Here is an 8,299-nt window from a genome sequence, read left to right as displayed (position 1 = left end):
CCCACCCAACACAACCCATCCATGATTCTAATCCATGTTTTTCATTACAGCACCTCAGCCATGACCAGGGCACTCCAGGGACCCCAGGGCAACCTCTGCCTCCCTTGTGAAAGCTCCTTTGCCCTGAAAATGCCTCAGGCACCTCCTTTATCCCACTAAGTGCTTCAACAACCAGGAAATCTCCAGAATCAGTCACAAATAAGTGGTTTTTACTTTGGTTTTAGAACACCATCACCTTCTAGAAACTTTGAGAACAAACTCAGAAGTTGCTGTGTTCCAGATCTGCAGTCATGGCAAACAATAGCATTAGGGAGGGGAAAAATAGCAGAAGGGAAACATTTTTCATTTTAAATTATACCCAGCTTTCTTAAAGCAAATTAAATTGCACTTAACCAAAGAATACAGATAACAGTATTAAGCACAATAGAACATTTTAATTACTAAGAAAAACAAATGTCCATGTCTGTAGCTGTAATTAAGGGCGAGCTGTATTTGCTGTGCATTAGTGTGACTTGTATGTCTGAGATACAATAATTGCCCCAATCCATCAGGTGCTTCAGCCTTGACATCCTGGGCGTGGAGAGGCTGCATGGGAAGGCAGGAATGGGGGAGGCTCTTTGATGGGGGGTCTGAGCAGTGATGGGGCAGAACTGCTGCTGGTTTTCACCACAGCCCAGCCTGGGAGTTCCAGTTGGGCTCCATGAGCTCCCTGGAAGCTCCGGGTGTTTGCCATGGGTGAGATTCCATCCCTGGGGTGTGGGGGCTCAGGAGATATTGTGGGGATGGGAAACAAAGCTGGGATCAGCTGGAACTCTCTGTCCTTCCACTCACAGGAAGGGGTTTGGGAAGAAGGGGATGGAGGAAGTGGCTTCAAGTTAAACCAGCAAAGGTTTAGGTTGGTTATTAGGGAAAATTCATTCATGGAAAGGGTTGTCCAGCCCCAGCACAGCTGCCCAGGGCAGTGGTGGGATTTCCCTGATGGAAAAAAATTGAAATGAAATCCCTGAATTTTTTTTTCTTTTCTTTTTTTTTTTTTTTTTTTTTTTTCCACCAAGGAAATCCCTGGTAAAATCCCTGGATCCCTGGAGGGATTTCAAAGCCATGTGGATTTGGCACGTGGGGACATGAGGCAATGGTGGCCTTGGCAGTGCTGGTTGGACTCAGTCTTAAAGGTCCTTTCCAGCCTTAATGATTTGGTGATTCTGTGAAATGGGGACTTTGGGGTGGAGAAGGTGCAGAGGGAAACCTGCAGGAATGAATAGGGAGAGCCTAGGAAAGAAGAGGCCACTCAGATTTCCCAGATTTAATCCTTCCTCTTTTCTCTCATTCAGCATGCCCAATGACAATAAATCCTCAGATGTGGACAGGGCTGGGAAGAGAAAAGAAACATTTTTTTCTCCATGCCCCTTGTTGATAGAATGTGAGTAATGACAGCAAAAAATCACAGCAGGGAAGAGTTGGTTAAAAATGAGGGAACAGCTTTTAATATTAAAAGGTAATTAATTACTGGAATTAAGTCCCTCTGGAGACTGTGAAGAGTTCTTCTGTGGGGATCCCATGGCAGCATGTAGGGAAACCTTCCTGAGGAGCACCATGGTGGAGCTTGTTCCTTCCTTGGACGAGGTCTTGGTGTCTTTGGCCACCTCACTGAGATGGAATCCAACAAATCCCACTGTTTGGGGAGGCTTGTGGAAAGCAAAAATCCATCCTGGGGCTGCCTGGGATGTCTCTCCTGGTCAGGCAGTGGAGCTGCACAGATGAGCTCAAGAGTGACCTCTCAAAAGGAAACAAATCTGGGGAGGAGATGATTCCTGGAGGGGAACCAGCTCCCAGTCTTTTCTAGGATTAAAAGTAAGTGTGATGGGCTAGACTCAGAATGCCAGACTGATTTGGGCTGGAAAGGAGATCACAGCTCATCCAGTGCCACCCCTGCCATGAGCAGGGACATTCCCACTGTCCCAGGCTGCTCCAAGCCCTGTCCAGCCTGGCCTGGATCAATCACCTTGAATTCATTTCCAAGCAGAATTTTCCTCTGGCTGGAGAGGGCAAGGATGTTGTTTTGTCCACAAACCCCAGTAAAATGTAGGGCACAGCCTCTTCTGGCATGTAACTTTGCTCTGGTTTAGGGCAGCAGGTGGGAAGAGGGAAAAGACATTTCCTGCTCTGCAGATCTGCTCCTCCTGCTGTGGCCTTTCAGCTACCAAAAGAGTGGGAGAGCTTTGTTAGGAAAACTGCTGGTTAATGGTTAATTCCTGGGTCTGAATGCACATTCCAGAGATGCCACTGCTGATGTATTTAAGCAATAAAATCCAAATGGTGATTGCTGCAGTCCTGGTGTGGTGGCACACTGCACAAGGTGAGGAATGAGTGACTTTAATGACTGGGGAGCTCTAATCCACTGCCTGCTCTGAGGAGATGGGCTTTGAGTTAAAAAATCAGATAAAAAAAGCAAGTGAAACAGGTAGAAATGTCAGTTTACTGAGTGCCACAGGCAGAAATATGATTTACTTGGCAGCCAGTGGGAAAATACTATTTATGCAGAAGTGCCATTAAGATTTGTATTGCAGGAACAATAAATTATAGTTACTATATAACCAACTGATGTATTTGATCACCTAATGCTGCAGTATCTAAGTAAGCAGTGCTGTACATGAAGCTGTGTGTTGGATTTGAGGTACTTTCACATGTGAAATTCCAAATAATGTTAAGATAATTATAAAATTTCAGAACTCTGTTAATCCAGATGTGCTCTGTGTAATTCCTCAAAAACAACAAAAAGAAGTATTTTTGCTTTTCCTTTGGACAATTAAAAATGACTATTCTAGGGTCCCTGATAGTTTTAAAGAAAGATAATCCAAGCAGGTTTCATACCCACCAAATGCAAGATTTAGTGGTAAAAAAAATCACGTTTTATGTGGAGGAAACATAAAGGGACTAAGGAAAAGTCTTGCATGGAAGAGTGATCAAATAAAATAATGGAATTATGAAGTGGTTTGGAATGGATGGCACCTCAAGGATCATCCAGAGGAGGGGGCTCAGCTCCCCATGGGATTTTCTCCCTAAGGCTCCCTTCAGGACTGGAGAATGTCTCCTGCTTTTCCAGCTGGGTTAAGCATCATTCCCTGGTGTCCATGCCCCGATTTACTTTTATTTTCACTGAGTCTCTGCTTTCATTTTGAAGCTCCTTGATTTTCCTGAGCTCACAGAGAGCTGGCAGCTGTCTTGGGACATCATCCTGAGCCATGGAAATCTGGATGATTCATTTGCCTCCAAAGAGAGAGCTCAAAGCCTGAAACCCTTTTCAGGCTCAGTAAAAGAGGTGGATTAGGGGGATCTTGGTTTCCATCTCCCGGAGAGCTGCCAAATTCCCTCCTCTGCTCCTGGGGTTCTTATGGCACTCTTCAGCATTGAGCATTAAATAACAGGACTGATGTTTGTCACGTGGGACTTGTTCTGGTGGGGCCTCTCTGGAGGCACAAATGTGTGCTTTGTTTGGACTGGCTCTTTTAGGGCTTTTTAATCCAAATATATTTCACTGTGGCCATTGGAGGTAGCACGTAAGACAGTGTGGGGCAGAGTGGGATTTGGCCTGGAGAGCACTTTGCTTCCAGAGAGAGTTTATTTCAGGCTGGGGTTAATTCCTAAAAAACCTCATTTTACAGAAGGAATCTGTCTTTGCTGTCTGGCTGTAGTGGCCAGTGGTGGGGCCAGAGCAAGGAGGTGCTGAGACCCTTCTGGCTGCATTTCCTGCATTTTTATTCCAGACTCTGTCTGGAGCTGTGGGAGAGCACCCAGTGCCAGGGCAACGAGGATTGTCCTGGCACATCTTTCAGTTTTTCTTCATAAAATTCCAGAATAGTTAGGGTTGCCATGGGCAGGAACATCTTCTGTGTCCCAGGCTGCTCCAGCCTGGCCTTGGGCACTGCCAGGGATCCAGGGGCAGCCCCAGCTGCTCTGGGAATCCCAGCCCAGCCAGGAATTCCCAATTCCCAATGTCCCATCCATCCCTGCCTCTGGCAGTGGGAGCCATTCCCTGGCTCCTGTCCCTCCATCCTTGTCCCCAGTCCCTCTGCAGCTCTCCTGGAGCCCCTTCAGGCCCTGCCAGGGGCTCTGAGCTCTGCCTGGAGCCTTCCCTTCTCCAGGGGAACATTCCCAGCTCTCCCAGCATTTCCTCATGGAAAAGAAGCAGAAATCCAATGCCACACTGGGAAGCAAAGCTCAAGAATCAGCAAAGACCCTCAAAGCCCCTCTCCTGGGGCTGAATGTGGCTGTACCCCCAAAAATGCTGTTGATCAGAGAGAAGAAATCTGTGAAAAATCAAAACTCCTCATCAGATGTGTGATCCCTGTACAAAAAGGTGTCACTGACACTGGGAATCTTTTCCCAGGATTTTTTTTTTTTGGTACTTGTACTCCTGCTAGTTTATTACCCTGCTAATAAGAGCAGCACCAGCAGCAGCACTAGAAGCACCACGCAGGCTTTGTGTCCCATCCCTTGTTCCCTGGTTAATTTACAGCCCCTGACCTCTTCGTGAGGCTCTCACGAACCATGGGATGACTTCATGTGCCTCCTGTGCAAATCATTTCTGTGAGTTCAGCATGTCTCTAATAATCAGGCCCTGTAATTTGGTTTGCTCCATTCATTGATTGCCCCAAATATGATTTTGCAAGGCGAAGCTCCCCGAGTCATAACTACAAAAATGACAGGCAGTACTTTTTGTAATCTCCATATTTGACGCATGAAAGAAGGCTAAATTCCTGTTTGAATAAACAACATAATAAGGTTATTGAGAATAAGACCATTACTATATAAAATTATGTCTAAGTGGCAGATATAATTAACATTGGATTGTAATTACACTAATTACAAGTCACATTAAGATACTCCAGTAATGACAAAGTGAGCACCCTATAATTGAATGGAATAAGCAGGGAAACATGCTGCTCACACTAATTACCTAAATGAGCTAATATGTCTTCGGAGTGACAGTCATGCTCAGTGTTATTACACAGGCAAGACAATTTTGTAAGTTTAAAAAAAATCTAATTTCCTTCCTTCCTTCTCTTCAGGACCCATTTCAAATCATCAGCAGCTTCAGAATTTCTCTCTTGAGCCAAAAATAGAGAGATCCCACAGTTCAGGCCTTTGCTAATTTTCTTCCACAAAGGACAATTTTCAGGGTTATGCTGCAGTTTTTGACGTGTTCCTGCTGCTTCCAAAGTAAAATTTGGCTTCTTCTGGGTTTCTTGGTGGGCTCCTTTGGCAAAGTCGACCCACTGTGATTTTTTTTCTTTTCACTTGTCTAAATTTGAAGCAAACAAAATAATGTAACTTAAGCTCAGCGTGCTCTACAGCATAAAACGGACTTATTTTGTTGGCTCCAGAGTAACAAATATGGCTTAGAACAGTCTGGCTCCAGTTGTGCCCTTGAGAGTGGTAAAATTTGAATTATTCAAGGCAATTAGTGGAAGCATTGCAGTGGAACTCAAATTTCAGCTCAAGCTTCTAAGAATAAAAAAACTAATATAAGAATAGGAATTCTCCATATTGTGGAAAAAAAAATGCGCATTACTTTGCCTTTAAACACCTCCAGCTGTCTGGGGCTGGGAGCTGGGAGGAAAAACAACCTAACAGACAATTTAACAATCAAAAATAGTTCACTAAGAATTAACAAACACGAGCCAATGCACTTCATCAGATTGTCTGGGCTTCAAACTTATCTGGATGATGGATGGTAATTATTTCTTGCTTTTTGGGTGGTTTGATTCTCAAGGACCCAGAGCACCAAGGGTTCCCATTCTTTTGGTGATAGCCAGAAATCCCAAAGCATATGGTTCCCGAGCCATATCTCTGCCTGTTGTTATTTATTTTTACCCCGGGGCGTGGGAGGTTCACTGGCAGAGCACTCGGGTGCCAGCACTTTGCTGAACTCTTTTCCTGTCACCAGGAACGCCGTGGCTTTTTGGGAAGCATCTGACAGAGGATGAGGAGGCAGCAGAGTGGGAGGGTGTCCTCAAATGCAAAGAGACGTCAAAGCTGCTGGTGAGAAATGAGATGTAGGGGTGTCTGCAAGGCACATCCTCCCCTCCTGGGAGCAGGGAGGGGGGGAAAAGAGATGGAGCCTTGGAGGCTTAGGTCAAGGGGAAAAAAAAAAAAAAGAGCTGGCAAGGAAATTAGGTGATTTGTGGTTTTAAAAAAATGGGTGGAATCGTGGTTTTGAGTTTGAGAAGTAAATGAGATTTGCCGTGGTCCTTGGGAGGTTCTCTGGGAGAGCTGAAGGAGTCCCAGGGGAGGGAATCTGGAAGAGAGAGGAAAGGGATAGCAGAGAGAGATGGCAAAGCAGCAGCAGAGAACTCTGAAAAAAGGAAGAGTAAGAAGATAAAAGGAGAAAAAAAACAGAAAAAAAGGGGGAAAATGACAGAAAAAGAGAAAAGGCAATGGGGGGAGCATCAATGGCAGCATCAGACATTTTTAAGGTGACAGAGGACAACTACAGGTTTGTACTATTATTGAGGGAAAGGAGAGCAAAATGTGCAAGGAAGAAAGGAAGGAGGGATCATGAGGAGGATTGGAAGTGGGCTCAAACAGGACACAGGCACTGAAGGAACAGGAGTGAGTGAGGAGAAAAAGTAAAACCCTCTCTTAGTCTTGGCTTTTGAGACTGCACAGAATTAGTTCAACTCCAGACAACTGTTCTAGAGAGTGAAAGTTTGATTTGGCTCACAGAGAGCCACCAGTTCCAACCATCCTTTGCTATCCTTGCAGGTTTTAAAAGGAAGGAAATGATAAAATCCTAGGTCTGCTCAAAATCCTTCATCTGGACTCCACCTGGGTGCTTATTCCTCCTCACACAGATCCATGCATGGTGAATTGTATAAACAACAAAATCCTTCCTTGGGAGAGATGGAAATGTCAAATTTGACATGGCATTAGCAATCCCCTTATCTGTGATTACATGGGAAAAAAGAAATAAATGGATATCTGAATTTATCCCAGCAGCTAGGTTGGTTCATTAATCTACATCCTGATGCAGGTACATGTTTTACAACTGTCTAGAAAAGTGTCCTTGCTCATATTAACAAATAAATGAAAAATTGTTGCTGAAATATAAAAGTACATTAAGAAAAATACTTTTTTTTTTGATTGAAAGCATTTATCCGGAAAAAGTTACCTGAGAATTCGAATTCCAGAGAAAATTGTGATTTAAATTCAGAAGACCATCAAATGAATAATTTTAACAGATTCTCAGCTCTTCTTAAACAGATGACTGTGTGTTTGCAACTGAATGTTTGATAAATGAAAAGAGACGAAATGTTCTACTTTTCAGCACATTTTTCCCCACAGCTGGTGCACAGACTGAGACTCAGTGTATGTTGCTTTAGCCGTGATTTTTCAACTTGAGGTTTACTATATTTAGCTCCACATATATTTAGAATTGATGGAAGTAAATTTTGTTAACTTTGGGAAATAGTGCTGAGCTGGACTTTGGTCCAGCTGAAAAATATCAGGGTTGCTCCCTAATTTCGTGATGCTGGGAATTACCAGCTCCAGGGATCCCATCTGAGCACCTTGAGAGGTTTCCATGAATTTGCACCAGAAATGTGGATGTTTATTAGGATCATGCATATTTGAGGAATATTGTACACGTCTGGGAAAAATAAGGATACCTGGGGATTTGCTGAAGCATTTTTAATAACAGTTATAACGTGTGAGAAAGTGTTTAAATTGGCAGAAAGCTTGGGGATATATTTTTCTAAAGGTCTGTTTTGCCTAAGTGGTGTGATAATAAAATTCCATGTTCCCACTCCTGCTCAGGAGGGGTGACCATGCTCACACACCTGCTGAAACATTCCATGAGGAGTTCCCAACATGCTTCATTCCACCTGGATGCTTCATACATTCCCTGGAGAACAGAACTTTTACAGCAATAATGCAATAATTTTTCAGCACACCCGGCTGATCACTTTGGGGCTGGGCAGAAGTTTTCCCAAAAAAATGAGACGGAATTTAAGTGTTCAAAAAATGATTAGAGACTCAAAAAACAGTGGAATTTTGTGCTCTGGTTTAGTTGACAAAGTGGTATCCAGTTGAAGGTTGGACATGATGATCCTGGAGATCTTTCCCAAGCTTAATGATTGTTACATTTTCATTTTTTTCTGCTTGTGTTCTGCCACTGATATTGACATTGGTATCTTCCCTCAGTTTGCTAAATGCTGTGCAAGTTCTAGTTTAGGAAAATGTTATGATAAAGCTGCTGAATAAAAATGCAGTTTGAGTGATTATAAAATAACCAGCTCAA

At 43.6% G+C, this 8,299-nt stretch overlaps 1 long non-coding RNA gene across 1 annotated transcript; it reads left to right on the top strand.

Moving 5' to 3' along the window:
- The first annotated feature begins 702 nt into the window (after nucleotides 1-702).
- Nucleotides 703-7,396, top strand: LOC135308392 (uncharacterized). The gene is made up of 4 exons (XR_010368828.1): nucleotides 703-735; nucleotides 1,332-1,420; nucleotides 5,948-6,042; nucleotides 6,766-7,396. It is a non-coding gene; the product is annotated as an uncharacterized LOC135308392 (long non-coding RNA).
- Nucleotides 7,397-8,299: the final 903 nt, after the last annotated feature.

Source organism: Passer domesticus, chromosome 10, assembly GCF_036417665.1.
Source record: "Passer domesticus isolate bPasDom1 chromosome 10, bPasDom1.hap1, whole genome shotgun sequence".
Classification (NCBI taxonomy): Eukaryota; Metazoa; Chordata; class Aves; order Passeriformes; family Passeridae; genus Passer; species Passer domesticus.
Note: the sequence above shows the minus strand (reverse complement) of the source record. Positions and strands in the feature narration are given on the sequence as shown.